The sequence below is a fragment of the Pinus tabuliformis genome, chromosome 6 (assembly GCF_031772625.1).
Source record: "Pinus tabuliformis cultivar Carrire ecotype Pingquan chromosome 6, CPIR1, whole genome shotgun sequence".
Lineage (NCBI taxonomy): Eukaryota > Viridiplantae > Streptophyta > Pinopsida > Pinales > Pinaceae > Pinus > Pinus tabuliformis.
In genome coordinates this window covers 875,337,389-875,355,587 of record NC_142292.1, presented here as the reverse complement: position 1 = coordinate 875,355,587, position 18,199 = coordinate 875,337,389, and the positions used below count along the sequence as shown (strand labels likewise).

Sequence of the window (18,199 nt, the reverse complement as noted above, 5' to 3'; positions counted from 1 at the left end):
TACTCCACAAGTTATTCCACTTCCCTTGAAATTTACAAAACACTAAATCATTTATGTTCCTCCATTTCCCTTCTTGTTTTCACAATCTAAACATTCTTTGGTATTCTAGTGAAATCTCTTATTTTTTATTGATAACTGCTTATGATAATATTTTAAGAAATTATATATTTCTCCCCGTTTGGTATATTTTATTCAAAAAATTACATGCCGCTTTTGCAAAATGATGTAAAAATAAAGGAATAAGAATCTAAAAAAGGTTCCCTTAAAAAAATTATTTTTTTATGTGTTTAAGAATTGTCGATAGTGTTAAAATCTATATAAACACATAAGAAAATTAGTTTATTTTTATATTGTAGATAGAAAAATAATGAAATGGATATTTGTAGGATATGATTTATGGTGGCTAGGGTTTCCCTAGCTACCATATTTTTTCTATATTTATGTGTTGGGCATGGAATCCCTGTCAGGAATGTTTTGTGGCTTAAAGCCCAAGTTTTGACCAAATACTTTTATAAAAGCTCTGCGGATTGCGGGCGCGGAGCATGAAATCATAATATGGTCACAGGGTTGTCCACCCTAGTTTTTGTAATGTAATGTCGACTGTAAAGAACTACCCATGGTCCCCGGGCCATGGGATTGTATAAATAGAGCAAGGCTCTAACTGTATAAGATAACCAATAGAGAGCAGAAGAGGATGAGAAGTCTATGTGATTAAGTAAAAGTGTAAAGTGTGTCTTTCGGTCATAGGGTATGGGAAGGCTATGCAGTTGAGTTAGCAGAGGTCTAGTAGTCTGCAGCTGAGTGCACAGACCCCTGCAACTAAGTGCGCAGGGCAGGTTGAGTATGTAACCATTGGAAGAATCAATAAAGAGAATTTTACCATATTTTTGTGCATCTTTTCCTGTTTTAATATATGATTGGGTATAATTTGCAAGTATATTGTTTATTTGTTGCGCGAACTTATATGAATGTTTTGTATAAATAATTATAACATTCAAGTATGCAAATGTAATTAATTGATATAGGAAGATAAGTAAGATCTCTGGTAACAGCGCAGAGTGTGTCTCTAACAGCGTGAAATCCCCACAACCCTTGGTTAGGGTTGCGCGAAGGCAATGTATCATGTCATGAGGAACAGGGAAGTGTGCAAAGTGACCTGCGTGTAGGGAGAAACAGTGGGACCGGTCAAACATCTCAGACATCTGAAGGGTGCGGAAGCTTGGTTCTAGCACCCTCCCATACTACTTTGAGGGAGACCTTAGTCCGCGCTCTGCGGACTGTTTCTGAAAGGGCTAGTAGTAAGGATTTGTTTGGCTAATTAACTCCAAACCTGGGTCAAGCGCCAACAAGCCAAAAAATGGTTCCATTGCCATGACAAGGATCTGCATAGAGATGTCTAATGTGGTATCAATCGAATCCGACAAAGAAAGGAATTGAAGATTGGTTGGACATGAAGATTCATAAGTTCGCGACACAGGAAAATAGGAATCTGCAACTATCAGAGGAAGAGTGGTTAGACTGCTACTTATATGCATAGATCCACAAAATTTTCTTTGCATCCTTCCCCACTGAGTTGTACGAGTGGATCGCGAAGCTAGCAGATAGCCAAGGAAGGTGTAAAATCGACAAACCTATTGTGTGGACTCTAGAATTGGTGTGTAGACTAGAAGCATCGGAAGACAAGATCATGTGCGTTGTCAATCAATGACTTGATCAAACCATAGGAGGATTCATCACCGAATTTGTGGTAGATACTTCAGTCAGTTATAGTGAGGCAGAACGACGCTTCCTCAAAGGACCGCGAGGTAAGTATGTTAAATATTTGAACACTTGGATTAAAATGCTACTATGTGAAAAACGGGTTATGCAAATAAATTGATGTTTGGGGCTACACAAAGTGGGATGATCTACATAGACAAAGGTAGGACAGACCTAGAAACTAGCCCCTTGATTTCACCTCCGCGAGGGGGTGAAGAAGAGCTCGCGAAGGTCTCACCAAGGAGTGCGATCAATTTGATAAGACAGAGAATTCTTCTCATACCACCCCCACCCACACCATCACCAGTTTCACCATCTTCACCCCCGTCTTCACCCATACCACCTCCGCCACCACCACAAAGTAGTTTGGAAAGCGCGATAAGCTACCAGTGTTCAATGGAGTAGGGAATGAAGATCTAGACTAGTTTTGGTTCATGATAAAAGTTGTACGGGAAGCACAGGGAGTCACGGATGACAATATAAAGAACACAACATTGGTCAGCACTTTGCAGGATCGCGCGCTGACTTGGTACATTAAGCATTCCAATGACAATCCAAATGCGGGGATTGCGGATATTCAAGCCACACTAAACAAAGAATTTAGCAGGAAAAAGTCAGAGGCATAGTCGATCATTGGATTCAACGAAATAACAATGCTACCATGCGAGACCCCATGGGAGTTGGATCAAAGATTGAAGTGCACAATTCGCGAAGCGAACATGACATTAACAGATGGGCAACACTGCGAATGGTTTGTAGCATTGTTAACACTGCATCTATGGAACACATTATCGTAACAAAGGCTAAGCACTTAGGCCGAGGCCTTGGAGGTTGCGATGAGATTGTATAAGACCTCGATACAAGATCCCAACCTCGGACTTCAACAGATTCATGTGCAGTTGGAAAACATGTTCCTTGAGATGCATAGTTTGAAACAAGACACGATAACCCGCCTAGAGATGCGCGATGAGGTATGGTGCATAAAATGCAAGGGCTAGTGGCATGATAAGGACCACTACCCGGTGTTCGAGAATTACCTTGCGAGAGGAGGACCAATGCCACTAAGACCTGAGGCACAAGCAGGAACAAGTGGGCCACGTGCACTATGGTGCCCAATTTGTTAGATAGGAGGAAAGCATGCTACAGATAACTGCCACCCATTACAAAAGTATACGCAAAATTCACAATAGTTGTTTAGTAATTTCTGTAGGTTAGTAGGACATGATGAGCGTGCCTGTAGAAGTTATGAGCTCATGATGGATTGAACACCTACCTATAGAGTTTAGGCCGAAACATGACCCCTCGATCAAAATGCAGGAATGGCTCGCACTAGATTTCAGGGGCACGGAGGAGGCCGAGGTGGAGGGGGACTAGGAAGAGTGCATGGACAACTGATATGTTACAATTTTGGAGGGCCATGGCATTATGCCCATGATTGTATGAATCCAACGTGACCATCATGATTTTATTGTACGTTGTTTGATCATGAGACAAAGGATTGTCCCACACTGATAGCAAGGTTGCGTGATAAAGGAGCACTCCAACCTCCCCCAACTCAGAACCTGCAAATGATGAGGTCTGAGCTACACGAGGAAGACCCTAATGTAAATATTATTCTCTGGAGTGGAATTACTTCAGCGGATGACAAAGGCAAGAAGCCTCATGAAAGTACCTAGGTTCACAAGCCTCCAACGAAGGAACTAGAATTTGATTTGGAGCGCGCTAAGGAGACCTTCATGGAAGCTAAGAGGAGCTTCGCTAATGCCTCAACTTCAGGAAGTAAAGATAGAATAGAGTCAAAAATGGACCCATCGATGCTCACTACGTTGTTGGAGACATGCATGAAGCTACTACGCAACAGCAAGGCTGTAAAGGGGATGCAAGAACTCATAACTAGATGCGCTGGGACCACACTAGGAGACCCACGCGTAGTCTGAAAGCTCGGGAAGCACACGACGGAAACAGGAAGGGAGATGAGATTGACCGTGCAGATTGGGGAATATGAGATGGACCAAGTGATTCTAGATCTAGGATCGGATGCAAACGTCCTACCAAAGCAGACATGGGAGCACATGGGCAGGCCTACGTTGCAATGGTCTCCTATCCAACTACGAATGGCGAACCAACAAAAGATCCTACCTATGGGGAGATTGCAGGGAATCATAGTAGATATCAAAGGAGTAAGCACCCTAGCAGATTTCGAAGTGATAGAGGTTGTTGATGACAACAATCGCTACCCTGCTGTTGGGAATGGATTGGACCACTGACATGAATGGAGCAATAAATATAAAGAAGCATAAGATGATGCTTGAGAAAAAGTATTTGTGCATAGTCGTACCTTTAGACCCTGCAGAAGGATCGTGCTACATGAAGCCAGTGTGCAGCTATGACAGCGACGACAATCTGGAGTGCATCTACAAGATAACCGCACGGGATCAAGACTGGGTAAATCCAACTGCTGATATCCGAATCTCATGGGAACGCGAAACATCCTGGACATAAGATTCTAATGAGGAGATAGAACGATGGCAAAACAAGTTACACAAAGTAACCATGCTCAACGGTAACATGATGACGAGATCGCTACGCTGCATAGCAACAAAGGTAAGAGATCTACTAACGTATGACGAGTTAAGTGAGGTGGACGACTTCTTGAACAGATTTGAAAGAGAAGTGTTGGAACAATAGTGCTTCGACTCTCTGAAATGGGTACTAGAAGCTACGCTCGCAATATGGTGGGGTACGCACCAAAGAAGTTTTGAGGATTGGCGCGACTGCAAAAGAATGATGCGCACATGGTTTAGGAAGCCTTTGATGCGATTAATAGATAAGATTGTTGGACAAAACGACGTGTGCACCAACCTATCCAGGTGGATACAGGCATATGGTGTGAAACCTGCACGATTACAAACAGTCCTCATGGTAGGAGACACAATCAGTAAGCAGGTCTGGGTAAGGCAATGGCATGAACCAGTGCTCCAGTTGGCACCACAAAGTATGCAAAAACCACGTGCGCAGAAGGATATCCACACAGAAGCCTTTAACAAAATACACAAAGCGCTGAATGAGGTCCACAATGCGAAGCGGACTGATTGGGACCTATGTGTACTAGCGGTTCTATGGGTTTATAGAACCGTATGCAAGAACCTGACTGCGCAGATACCACTAAGGCTGGAGTATAAAGCAAACGTTGTAATCCCTATAGTACATGAAAAGCTTAGACCGTGCATGATAACACCAGTAGGTACGATGGTTTGTGGAACCTTGGAAGTAGAAATCCAACTCGGAAATTCTAGGCTCCAAGAACTTGAAGAAGAAAGGGTACGATAAAGGAAGAAAAGTGCTCTGGTGGACGTGGAAGTCAAGAAGATGGAGGACGAGATAAAGGAATATTTTCTCGTTAAAAGACCAAGGTGATAAGGTAGGATGTGCACGATCACAATGACAGGTTTGAGGCCTATTGCTATGAATTGATTAGTCTTATGTCTTGGCTTGGACCGCACATTACTAAGCAAATCAACCAGGGTAGCGCGTTGTAGATGATAAAGTGTGCAATGTCACCTGTAACAATAAAAGGTGGGTATTTTCCAGGAAACATGATGGATGACAGGATGAAACTTTACATAGGTGGTGCGACCACCTGAATAACTAAGGGAAGTACAGTCTGCGTGCTCCAGGCAGTTGAAAGGAAGTGTAGGACTAGAAACTATTCAGCCGGGTAGCTACGCGATGTCGGAGCTACGCGCAGAAGTAAAGAGTCACAAGGACCGCGACCGTGCACGGGGAGCTGCACTGCCACGGGTTGGCCAGAAAGTGACCATTGAAGTCACTATTCGCGATGGGATGCTTGACTTGAGACCAAATGGAGCAGGCAGCAGGCATTTAAGACACGATTTATGGGTAAGATCTAGGAAAATCTGTTGCCAAGGGAGCATTAATGAACCGGATTTGGGGGGAACGGTTGAATTCAAATTCAAAAAGCACTATAAATTACATGGGACTACCCAAAAAATAACACTTGGTCATTTGTGAATTGAGCTATTTAGAAGAGCCTTGTTTGTTCTGTGCCGAGCGTCAATTGAGTACCTGAGTTCGTAAGTGATAGATTTCTGGGTAGACACGATGGCAGCAGCTGAGGAAGTTATGGAAATAATAGAAATGACTGCCGAAGAGGCCATGTAGGCCCTGACTGTGGGGGATGCTCCGTAAGGTGCTGGGATTGTGGTAGAAATCCCGAAATCATCACGCACACCAAGACCAAAGAAGGATAAACAAGCGATGGTTCCCATATTTGTGTCCCCGTGGAACCCGCTTCGCACCAAGTTGTTGATGGAGGACAAGGGGAAAGTCGTCACCATAGAGACCGATGAAGAAGAAGAAGAACTTGAGGACCTTATCATCGAAGAGGACGAGGATCAAGTCACGGAGGAGGAAACTGAGCCTGTGCACCCCGCGACAAAGTTGCCCGCCTATGCCCCTTCGCGGAAAGGAAAGGCGAAAGTGCCCAAGGACCTTTATGAGACCAAGACCTCACTCCAGACCCCGCATCTTTGAGACAACATTATATTTTAGGGCACGCACCTGGGACGGGTGCTAAGCTTAAAATTTGAAGATTGGGACCTCGCTAACCACGAGAAGTTCCCTCACCTTGAGACCTCACACCTGATGAAGCCCAAGCAGAACAACATGACGGGGTTTACAGAATTAGAGCCGCGAAAGTGGTTCTATGGAGCGGAAAAGGCCGGGCTACTTAACCTGCTATGGGTGCCGCATTTCCCCCATGCCCTAGTAGCAATTTTTGTCATCAACCAGCTGCTTTGCCTAGTGCATGATGGGTGTTTATGGTTGGAGGAGCCCATCCCGCTCATGTCATACTTGATTCACCGCATTTCCTAGCTTCCATGCAAAGGAGAGGACCCCGCAGACATCTCGGAAAGCAAGACTAGTGACTTGGCTATCGCGGAGGCCATGAAGAATAAATACAAGCTGGAAAAAAAGAAAAGGGGCTATACCATATCCAGCATAAACGATAAAGCCGTGAGAGTGGCGACCCAAATACTTGCCGGTAAGGTCATCCAAAAGTGCCGTGTGGACGACATACCCACACTGGTGGTAGCACTTGTTAAACAGTGTGCAGAGGGGGTCCAGTTTAACTGGTCCAAGTTCCTTTGCAATGAATCCTTGTAGAATTATCACGAAGCTCAGGGACAGGGAAAAACATTCCACTATGCATGGCTTCTGTTGTCCATAGTACTCGTGGCAGGGGAATTGCTGGAAGATAGTCAATTCCCCACAATTGACTGGGATCTACCGAAGGCTGCAAAGTACGCTTCACTTTGGGCCATAAAGGATACCAATAGGATCCACGATAGTAAAATATTCTAGGTGTTCATGGAAATGAACCTCAGAATGGGGATCAACCGCAAGCTGCAGTTGTCGCCCACTGGCTGCAACAATCTATGGAGTTTTGCGGAATTTAAAGCAGACATCCATAGCATATACATCATAGCACAAAAAGACCTAGCCAAACAATGGATAAAGCTACCCTTTGTCATCATGGACGATGTCATCTTTAATGTACTGGAGACATGGTCGCTAGACTGGCACGCTCCAGACAATGAGGAGATAGAGAAGTCGGCGACATAGAGGAAGAAAGAAGAGGCCAAATTGTGCATCACACAATTGGCAGAAAAGAGAAGTAAGGATGCAACGACAAGAAAAGTGCGGGTGGCACGGGATGCTGCACAGACAACAATTGAATAGGAAAAGGCCACAACAAGAACAACAACGTAGGAGGCTGTTGCAAAAGTGCGCGAGGGCCAAACATCACCTTCGCATAGGTAGGAAGCAGAGGAAGAAGAAGGAGGCACGAACCCACAAATTGCGTTAACACAGTTGAAGTGCCAACACCTAACCAAGTAGACAGGGATGCGCAAGAAGGTCAAGGCATCGAAGTTTTCTATTGACCCAATCACCCTAAACAAGGGTGATCTACACAAAATCAAAGAGACAGTGCGTGATGTCACCTTTGAGACACTCCAAAATTTCATGCAGGAGAACCAGATTGTGTTGGGGCCCTTCAGAGCGCAGCTGTAGGAGTTGCAGGTGCGCCCTCCTCTGACTGGTACCCTTTCGACCAGCCTCATAGTCAAAACAACAGCAATAGAACAAATGTTGTGTGCTCGGGTGACGAATACTGTAGTGTTGCTAGAAGGAGCACTAGTGACAACAAATGATGCCAATAGGCCTATGGTTAGCATGCTGAAGGGTGTTGACATCAACATGGCTACACTCCCATGGGATACCTTATACTTTCTGCAAAATGGGATAACTATAGAACTCCGAGCTAAGGAGCGCCGCACACTGCAAGTCCTCAGCAAGCAGAAAATCAATATGGAATAGTTGATCTTGCAGTGCGATGAAGTGGTGTCGCATATTCGACAGCTGGTCCAGGTAATAGATGAAGCTTGTCAAAGCGTCGCGAAGCTAGCCATCCCAGCAAACACACCAATAGAGGCGTGCATCCACAGGTTAGCAGTAGGGGTGCATGAGGCGCGGGAGGAAATGACGAAGGTTCAGATGGAGCTGAACCCTTAGATCACTGATTTGTGGTTAAAGACGCAGTTGTCCATCCCTCTAGAAGTCAGAAAACAATGCGTTAGCGCTATTACAATGAGACTGGACAAGATTGGCAATGCAACGCGAGACTGCACGAGCATGTTGGAAGAATCATTTGAGGTCCTCAAAAATCTATAGGAGGTCCCCAACATCGAGTGCTTAGAGATAGAGACAAGAGGACTCCAACAACAGTATGACAGTGTCAAAGGATCTGTGCAGATGGTAACCCTCACTCAAAGGCTCCCAAGAATGCAACATGCCAAAGCGCTAAAAGAACAGGTGGATGCGACATGACACAAGGAAGCAGTCCTAAGGGCATGCGTTTAGCCTTGGATGGACGAGGCCTTCACCGTCACAACATAAATTGAAGGCAAGCTCGCTTACATGCAGGAGATACAGTCACAGATGTAGAGAAGCACTTCTGACACCGCAGGCTCAGAACAGTGCATGTAGTAGATCTAGCAGGCAGTAGCTCAGTTTGTTGTCGACCTTGCAACAGTTTGAGCAGAGTTGGAAGGACTCCGCGCAAAGATATTTGCACCAATAGAGTGACTCGAGGGTGATTCATGATGTTTGTGTTGGGGACCTGTTAGGCATGGAACTCCCCCAAGACATGTTTTTGGGCTTAAGGCCCAGGTTTTGACCAAATCCTTTTGTAAAATCTTCGCAAATTACAGCCGCAGAGCGCAAAATCATAATAGAGTCACAGGGTTGTCTGCCCTAGTTTTTGTAATGTAATGTTAGTCAGATAGACCTATGAATGGTCTGCGGACCATGGGATTGTATAAATAGAGTGAGGCTCTAAGTCTATAAGATAACCAATAGAGATCAGAAGAGGATGAGAAGTCTAAGTGATTAAGTAAAAGTGTAAAGTTTGTCTTTGGGTCGTAGGGTAGGGGAAGGCTCTGCAACTGAGTGCACAGAGGCGTAGTAGTATGGAGCTGAGTGCGTGGACCCCTGCCATTGAGTGCGTAGGGTAGGTCGAGTCTGTAACTGTTGGAAGAATCAATAAGGAGATGTTTACCATATTTTTGTGCATCTTTTCCTGTTTTAATATATGATTGGGTATAATTTGCAAGTATACTGTTTATTTGCTACACGAACTTATATGAATGTTTTGTATAAATAATTATAACATCCATGTACACGGAGGTAATTAACAAGTATAGGAAGATAGGTAAGATCTCGGGTAATAGCGCAGAGCACGGCTCTAGCAGCGTGAAAGCCCCACAGCCCCTGGTTTGGGTTGCGCGAAGGTAGAGTTTTAGGCCGTGAGGAATAGGGAAGTGTGTGAAGGTAGCGTATCAGGCCATGAGGAACAGGGAATTGCGTGAAATGACTTGCACGCAAGGACAAAAAGTAGGACCAGTCGAACCTCTCAGACATCTCAAGGGTGCGGAAACCTAGTTCTAGCACCCTCCCGTACTACTTCGAGTGAGACCTCAGTCCATGCTCCGTGAATTATTGCTAAAAGGGCCAGTAGTAAAGGGATTTTTTTGGCTAATTAACTCTGAACCTAGTTCAGGCCCCAACAAGCCAACACTAGGTGAATCTATTTCATCCTGTATTGCAGGAGATGTCATAGATATAAAGAAAGGCTCCTTGTGTATGAATTGTTGGATGACTTTCTAATAATGTACAACCCCACTACTCTGTCTCAGTTAAACAATACCCCACAAACTCATAGCTAATTCATAGGTTTTTTCTCAGTTTCATTTACAATTATGGGGTAACACATTTGTTCACCATGCCATAGAGGATGAGGTTGCTTTCAGAGCCCTAGCACAGGCTCAGAAACATTGGGCGATTTATTTTCCCCACCAAAACTTTTGAATAAATTAGCTGAAATTCATGTGGTTGGAGACTCTCCATCATATTCATGCAAGAGAGCCTTAGTTCTCTCATAAAAAGAATTAGTCAAAAACTTTATGGGCCTATGGCTGAATCCAAGAGTTGTTGAAACCTATATCATGGAAAAACAAAACCCCCACACTTCAAGTCCAGGTAACATTCTTGGTAGAAGGAAGGGGCTTTTATGTCTTTTTATTTCTCAATAAAATGGAAATACATTTGATTTTTAGATCATGATGGTATTTCATAGGGTATAAACTCCTCTTTATGACTCTGTGAACTCTATATTTATGACCATATTTTGATATTATTGTTGTGTCAGTGTGGCTTTGAATGCCACCCCTTCCTCATCATCATTGAGGGCGTGATACAATAAAAGGTACTGGAAAAGTCTTGGCCTCTATTCAGATAAAAAAGAGAAAAAAATAGGTCAATTTTCTTATTGTAACATTTTTGTTGATATAAACCTCAATAAAGGTTTATGAGAGGCCCAAAAGTTAAATATAGGAGAATTGATCCATATCCAAGAAATGAGTTATGGGTAGACACTTTCCATGTGCAATGAATGTCATACACATATGCACTTTGCCAAAAAGTCCCCCCAATGAAAAGAAGACAAGCATGACCAAGCTCCTATTTCTAAAGAAGCTAGTGTCTAACTAGAATGAAAGTGATAAAGAAATCAACAAAACAAGGTTGTAGCCCTAATGAAATTAGCTAAAGGTGAGCCAAGGCTAGAACCTTCCTTCAACTAAATTCTTTGGAGGCTCTTCCAGATTCAGAACAAGATCAAGATACCCCTTTGGATGAAACCCCAAATGAGGATAAGGGAAACAAAGATACTCTAGTGGAGAATGAATAACAAGCTCCTTCATGGGTTATCTCTCATGTTTAAGAGTCATATTTTGAAGGAAGAAAATTGGCATTAACATTCTCCAATCTTACAAAGATGAAGAAATTTATGCCAAAGTTATACCAAAAAGTTACAGAAATTAGACAAACTCATACAAAAACATTCACGGGAGGTACCACTGAAAAAACCGTATCCTCAAATGCAATGGAGCCACCTCTCAGAAGAGGCAAGAAATATAATAATGTAGAGCAGATGGTAACTTGGCGTTAGGTCCCTGAATTTGCATGGACTCTTTGGTCCAAAATATTCCCAAATAGCGTAATGTAGTTTTTATGTATACTCTTATGCTTGCAATACCTATGAATTTACTCTTGTAAACCTGTAGATATAATAAATTGTAGTACATGTGGAAAATACTGAGATTTTTCTCCCATGAATTTTGATCAGTACCTCAGTGGAAGATCCCACTGAAGAAATCAAAATGTAATGAATACCCTATTCATTTTATATGACTGGGAAAATATTTTATAATGATTGTTCATTTGTGTCTAAAGAAAAAAACAATTCTACCTAGATTTTTATATATTTCCGTAGTTTTCCATTATGCCTAAAAACTTGCTACTATATTGACAACATTATTCTAGATGATTTATTAGGTTTTAGTGAAAGCTAGGAGGTTTATTTGCAAGGCTGAGACTAGTGATACAAATCCTCAAGATAGCCTATAAGGGAATATTTGAAATGTGGTGAAGTTGAAGATTATAATGAATATTTTAGATCTAGGAAAGATTTAAAAAGTCAAGGATCTAATGGTTACCCCTTTAGAGAAATAATAATCTCGAAAAAATATGGAGGTGGTGTTTACTTGACATCTACAACTACAAATTTAGATCATGATATATGTTAGATCAACTTGGGAATTTAATTTCATATGACTCCTCAGAAGGAGTGATTTTTTAATAATAAATGTATGATGGTCGCGAGTTTTCCTTACGGCATAACTTGGAAAAAAACATACTACCATGTAGAAGGGTCAAATTATGGCTCAAAGAGGGAAATATTAGAATTTCTCCTCAAGCTTGGTATATTATAGATCTTTCTAGAAAACTAATATATCTTAATAAGATTAGTGATGAAGGTATGCATATTGTATTTAAAAAGGAACTATGCAAGGTAGTTTGACTAGAATTGGTGTGCATGTGGGGAGTTTAACTTGGAATCTCGTATAATCTAGTGAGAATAATTATTAATAATCGATGGAATGGTTCTATTTTTTATTCATGGTAGTAATGAAGGGGATACAACTCTCGTATTACCTTCAATTCTATGACATCAAATACTATTACAAGTTGGAGAGAATGTCCTTTGAGCATTACATGGTAAAGGTATGAAAGAAAGTAAATTTTATTTCTCATTAGATTTATATTTCTCCAAATATTGTATATATGAAAAAAAAAATTACAAATATTCCCATCTAGTGTGATAAGAAAAAATGAACCTTGGAATTGATACATGCTAATGTGTTTGGACATGTGCTTATTCTACCACTAGGTGAATTTTTGTACTATTTTTCTATCATAGATGAGTTTTTGATGAACACATAGATCTGTTTCATTTGAAATAAATATATGGTTTTCAATAAATTTAAAGAGTTTAAGGGTCTTATATGGAACTAATAAGAAAATAAAATAAAGGTGTTGAGATGAGATAAGAGTGGAGAGTTTCACAAAAATATGTTCAAGGGATTTTGATTTTGTAAGAAGTTTGGAATAGTAAATAAAATAATACTCCATGGTCACCTCAAAAAAATATGCCAAAGACAAAAATATAATGAAAAAAAGAAAGGATTATGCTAAGTGGAGTAGGGTTATCACAAGAATTCTAGGAAAATGTACTATACACTATGTGTTATTTCATAAATGAGTTCTTGATGAACACATATATCTATTTTGTTTGAACTAAGTCTAATGTTTTCAATAAATCTAAATAGTTTAGGGGCCTTGTGAAAAATTACAATGATAAAAAAATAAAGGTGATGAGGAAAGAGAAAAGTGGAGAGTTTGACAAAATTGTGTTCAAGAAATTTTGTAAGAAGTATGGAATATTAAAGAAACTCATACCCCATGGATGCCTTAACAAAATATGCAAAAAAAAAAAAAAATGTAAATGGAAAGAAGTATGCTTATGTTGTGTAGGGCTATCATAATATTCCTAGGAATAGGTAGTGTATACTACATGTTACTTCATAAATCAATCACCTACATCGAAAGAACTTCACATCAAGCATGTGATACAAAAATCTATCACTTAAACATTTTATAGGTTTTTGTTGTGATGTTTATACTATGGATTCATTGAAAAATAAGAGTGATCTATGTAATAAAGCTAAAAAAATACGCTTAGTAGATATAACATGGAATGAAGGGTTTATAAAATTGGAACCTAGTAATAAAGGATGTTTCTTACAGTCAAGATGTAGTATATAAAGATGTTAATACAACTCCAAAATAGTAGTCCAACCAATGCAAGAAGAACTAGAGAAGGAAAATATTAAATTGAGGGGTGAAGAGTTCAATTCAATAGAAAAATTACAAATAGAAGAGGAGGAAATTCAATCTCTAGTATTGTTACAGATCCATTCGGGCACATCAATCCTATCATCCATATCAGTGTTTTAGGGCTCATCAAACCCTAATTTCAGTTGCTTCATGCCCTAAACAGGTCATCCCTTTGAATGCCTCATTCCCAGATAGTTTCATGACTTGAAGACATCCAGAAATAGCCTCTAGAGGGACCAGCATAGGTAAGCCCTTGTAAAAGTGCATTGCAGAGTAGTTGAGTCCACTACCAGAGTGCTCTGTAGAGCACTTAGGTTTCCTTTCACCTGCTGTGGGTGAGAACGTGTGAAATTCACATAGGGTTTGGGGAATATTCTTATCTTTTGGAGTCATCTAGAAGGTCCCCTCACATAGCAGCTCCTATGAGCTCGAAAATGGATGAGGAATGAGTTAAGGTGCATCCTATCCTGTCATCCCTTCCTCCATGGAACTAATTCTAAGCAAGGATAATTTTAGGGGCGAATGTTCGCCCTTTGGCGAAATTAAGGGGTTTTAAATTTTTAGTGGGCGAATATTTTGTATCATAGTACATTTTTACAAATCACCTCAAATAGCCCACCTTATTTTTAGGGAGAGGGTAAAAAAGGTAAATTTAGCCCTTGAAATTAGGACTTACAACCTTCCATTCACCCATTTTCAAGAATAGGTTTTATTTAAGTGAATCCATTTGCCCATTTTCAAGAATAGGTTTTATTTAAGTGAATCCTATGGGCCAAATACCATATTTATAAAAGAGGTATGGTAAATTAATAAAAATATAAATAAATGAGAGGTATGGTAAATAAATAAAACATTTTTTATATTTACTCCATAAGTCACCTTATATACATGTAACGGTGTACACAAATAAAAATATAAGTAAAGTGGAGGTATGGTAAATAAATAAAACATATTTTTATACTTACTCAAACGGTATGGTAAATAAATAAAAATATAAATAAACTAGACGTATCGTAAATAAATAAAACCTATTTTTATATTTAGTCCATAACCCTCATTCTATTTATGAAGGCTCAAGAAAGAGGTTTTATTTAAGTGAATCCTATGGGCCAAATACCATATTTGTAAAAGAGGTATGGTAAATTAATAAAAATATAAATAAACGAGATGTATGGTAAACAAATAAAACATTTTTTTATATTTACTCCATAAGTCACCTTATATTTACGAACACTCAAAAAATGGGTTATATTTAGGTGAAACCTATGGCCAAAATACTATGGGACAAATACCATGGACTAGATTGTTATTAATACCATGCAAAAAACCATTATTAACCCTAATATTAGAATTAATTAAAATAAAAATGGCACATGGTATTGACCCATGGTATTCACCAAAATGGCACATGGTATTGACCCATGGTATTCACCTCGAATGTAGCCTATTTAAATGGGGGAATTAAACCAGCATGTAGCCTATGCTAAGATTCACTAGGACTTTACAAAGTTTTATTATTTAGTGAAAGACTCGCGAAGATCTTACAAGATTTTATAATTGAGTAAAATATTCGCCATGCCTGGTGAGAGATTCGCCAAAAAATTATATATACATATTATATTATTGATAAAATCGCCTTCCATTTTTCCTATATACCATGGAGATTCGCCCATTTATTATATTTATGAATTTAGGGGGGGTTCTTAAAATTTTCCTTGATTCTAAGTATGGAAGGCCATTTAATGCCATTATTTATGACAAAACCTCCTTCATATTCCTACAAACTAACCACTCATCTAAGTGATCTGGGGCTGGATTATGTTGAATTGTAAGGAGATAATGGTGCATTGAGATTTGGCTTTGAAGCAAGTATTAAAATGCTACAAGTTTGTCAAGCTTTTGATGTGATGTGGATGGGATCCAAGCTGGAGGAATGGCTTTGACTCAGACACCAATGGTCGTAATTCCTTCTTCTATCTAATAAAGTGTTTGAACCTTTCTCCCATATGTTTGTATTGTTTCATAATGCTTATATGTGTGAATTGTATTTGATTACTTTCACTTATATTCAATAGATCACGTGCTTTAATCAGTTCTTTGTTTTCTACTATGTTGAAAGGTACTTCTCAAGTATATTAAGTATGGGAAGGAGTGACAGGATTGATATAAGAGAGACGACAGGAAAGTGGAACTACAAGTAGGTCTTCTCATCTTCTCATCTTATCTATTGCTTATAGGAAAAGTCTAAAACACTTTAAACTGTTGTTCTAGATACACCTACTTCTCTAGGGAATTAGTATTTATCTGTAGATACCAGATTCTCCAAAACAAATTGGCGACTCCACTGGGTAAGATCCTCTTTCTTAATAGCTTATCCACCTCCTAGAACATCCTTGCAGACCTTATTTGTGTTCATAGATTGTAATTCAGCTCTTTGAACTGAAAAATTGGTCAAAATTGTGTCAAATTGCCTCTTGAAATGGCTTACTATCACCAGCGCATGCTTGTGAGGGACACAGTGTGCTACAGAGCACCCCTGGCTTAGGGACAGTGCTCTGAGGCACTCTGTCTCCCATTCTAGGCTATGCTGATCCTCCTAGCATCAGGTTCCCACCTTTGGAAAGTGCCTTTGCCAACTTTTCTTTGTTTGTTTGTTTGTTAATTGATCAATGAATGTTATGTCTGAGAGAATAAGATTATATCTCCTTGTCTAGCCCAACTTTTATTTGATTGATTAATGTTTCTTAATGTTTTCTCTGTCATTATCGATCAATAGTCAAAGTTAGAATATAATTGATTAATCTTCATTCGAAAGAAAGTGTCGTAAAGTATTCTCTTCCTTCGAATTAGAATTGTCGTCAAAGTCTTCTTTTTTATGAAATATTGATTGATTGTATGTGCATATTTACTTTTGTTCATATTAACATTAAGGAAATTGAAAAGAAATACATGAATGTTGCATTGAAAAAGTTTGTGTGTGCTCATAGGAATGGTGTAGGGAAATTGCATTAGATTGTGCTCTTTTATCTTTGATCGAAAGACATCTGATTGCTCTATCCCTAAGTAGCTAGGATTTTCATCGTTAAATTGAATGGAAAGAATGCTTGTCATGATAGTTCCATTCCTGTGAATTTTAGAATACATCACGTGGTGAACTTGAAAGGCAAATTCCTAAGCAAGATCAACTTAAAATTAACATCAATTTACCTAATGGAGCATTGTCATTAATGAGAACATTTAGTGGTTCTAGGATAGAGATGTGTTCTGACGTCATAAAACAATGCAGATGTCGCTAACTTATGTGAAATACATCTTGAGTGTGATACCTCATTCAACGTACGTGAGTATATTGTAGCTCTTCCATGTACCTTTAGGTATATAGGGCGGTGTTACAATATGTAAAGTATATGCGAATGCTCTCACTGTGTGGTTTTACATTAGACAACGCTTATATGGACTGGGCCTCCACATAAATTTAGGTATATATGGGAGGACAACTCTAGGTTTCTATCCATCCTTAAGTAACCGAGTCAGCCACCTTGTACACTGTGATACACCGAACACAGCATTCAGGGAGATTGCCTGCCCATACTTCTTGGTTCGCCAGGAGGTATTATGAAGTTCACAATTGCTTGGTAAGCCTTTTGCCTATCTTACCCCATTTTTTTTATTTCTTTTTTGATAATAAAATTAATCATCAATCGTGGAGGAACATCAACACTTTCCCCGTCGTTCGCGGAGATCAGTGAGTAAACCGCCTTTGCCACCTGAAGCTGCACCTATTCGGTCAAAGCAGTCTGACCTAACTGAGTCAACTACATGAAGAACTGCTATTTCTTCATCTGAATTACTTGAATCATCTATTTCTGTAAGTATTGAGACTCTAGTTACTCCAACCATTTCTGGTACATCCATTTTTGAAGGAGAAGTTTCACAATTACCTGAGGACATTGGCATTGATCCTAATGAAATAGTAACCAAAGTTGTTTAACAACAAGTTGATCCTCAACTTGAAGTTACTCAACAAGAGCTTACTTCTAAACTTGAATTAGTTCAACCAGAAGTTAATCCAGAACCTATCATAGTTCAAACAGAAGTAACGTTTGAACCTGAAGTTGTTCAGGAACCTCTTCTGAAACTATTGTTGTTTTACTCGAACATCTGGACTTTGAATTTGAACATTCAGAAGTTGTTAGTTTACTGGAAGAGGATCAACCAGTTACCCCTCAAACATCAGTAACTATTGAAACTTCAACTTTATCAACACTAGAAATCTTTTACGGACCAGATGGTGAAGTTATTTGACGAGGTTTAATTGCTATAAAGGAAGAATTGGAAGAAGATTCTACACCTGGAACCCCATTCCACTTTGGAGCTGGGCTTTATCTTTACCCTCATACTCCTCATTTTACTGCTCCATTTGATCCTGCTTATTTTCAAGTACTTGTCGATTCTTTAGGACAAATTTTGGGTCAATTAACTATGGATGAAGAATCATCAACACCCCAGATTGTATCATCTGATGCAGCTGTGGCAGAATCTTCTGTTGCAAATTCTTCGA

At 39.8% G+C, this 18,199-nt stretch overlaps 1 protein-coding gene across 2 annotated transcripts in view; it reads right to left on the bottom strand.

The window, feature by feature from the left end:
• The window catches only part of LOC149261666 (agamous-like MADS-box protein MADS2), a 418,152-nt gene that overhangs the window by 200,330 nt on the left and 199,623 nt on the right, over positions 1-18,199 (bottom strand). The window lies entirely within an intron of this gene.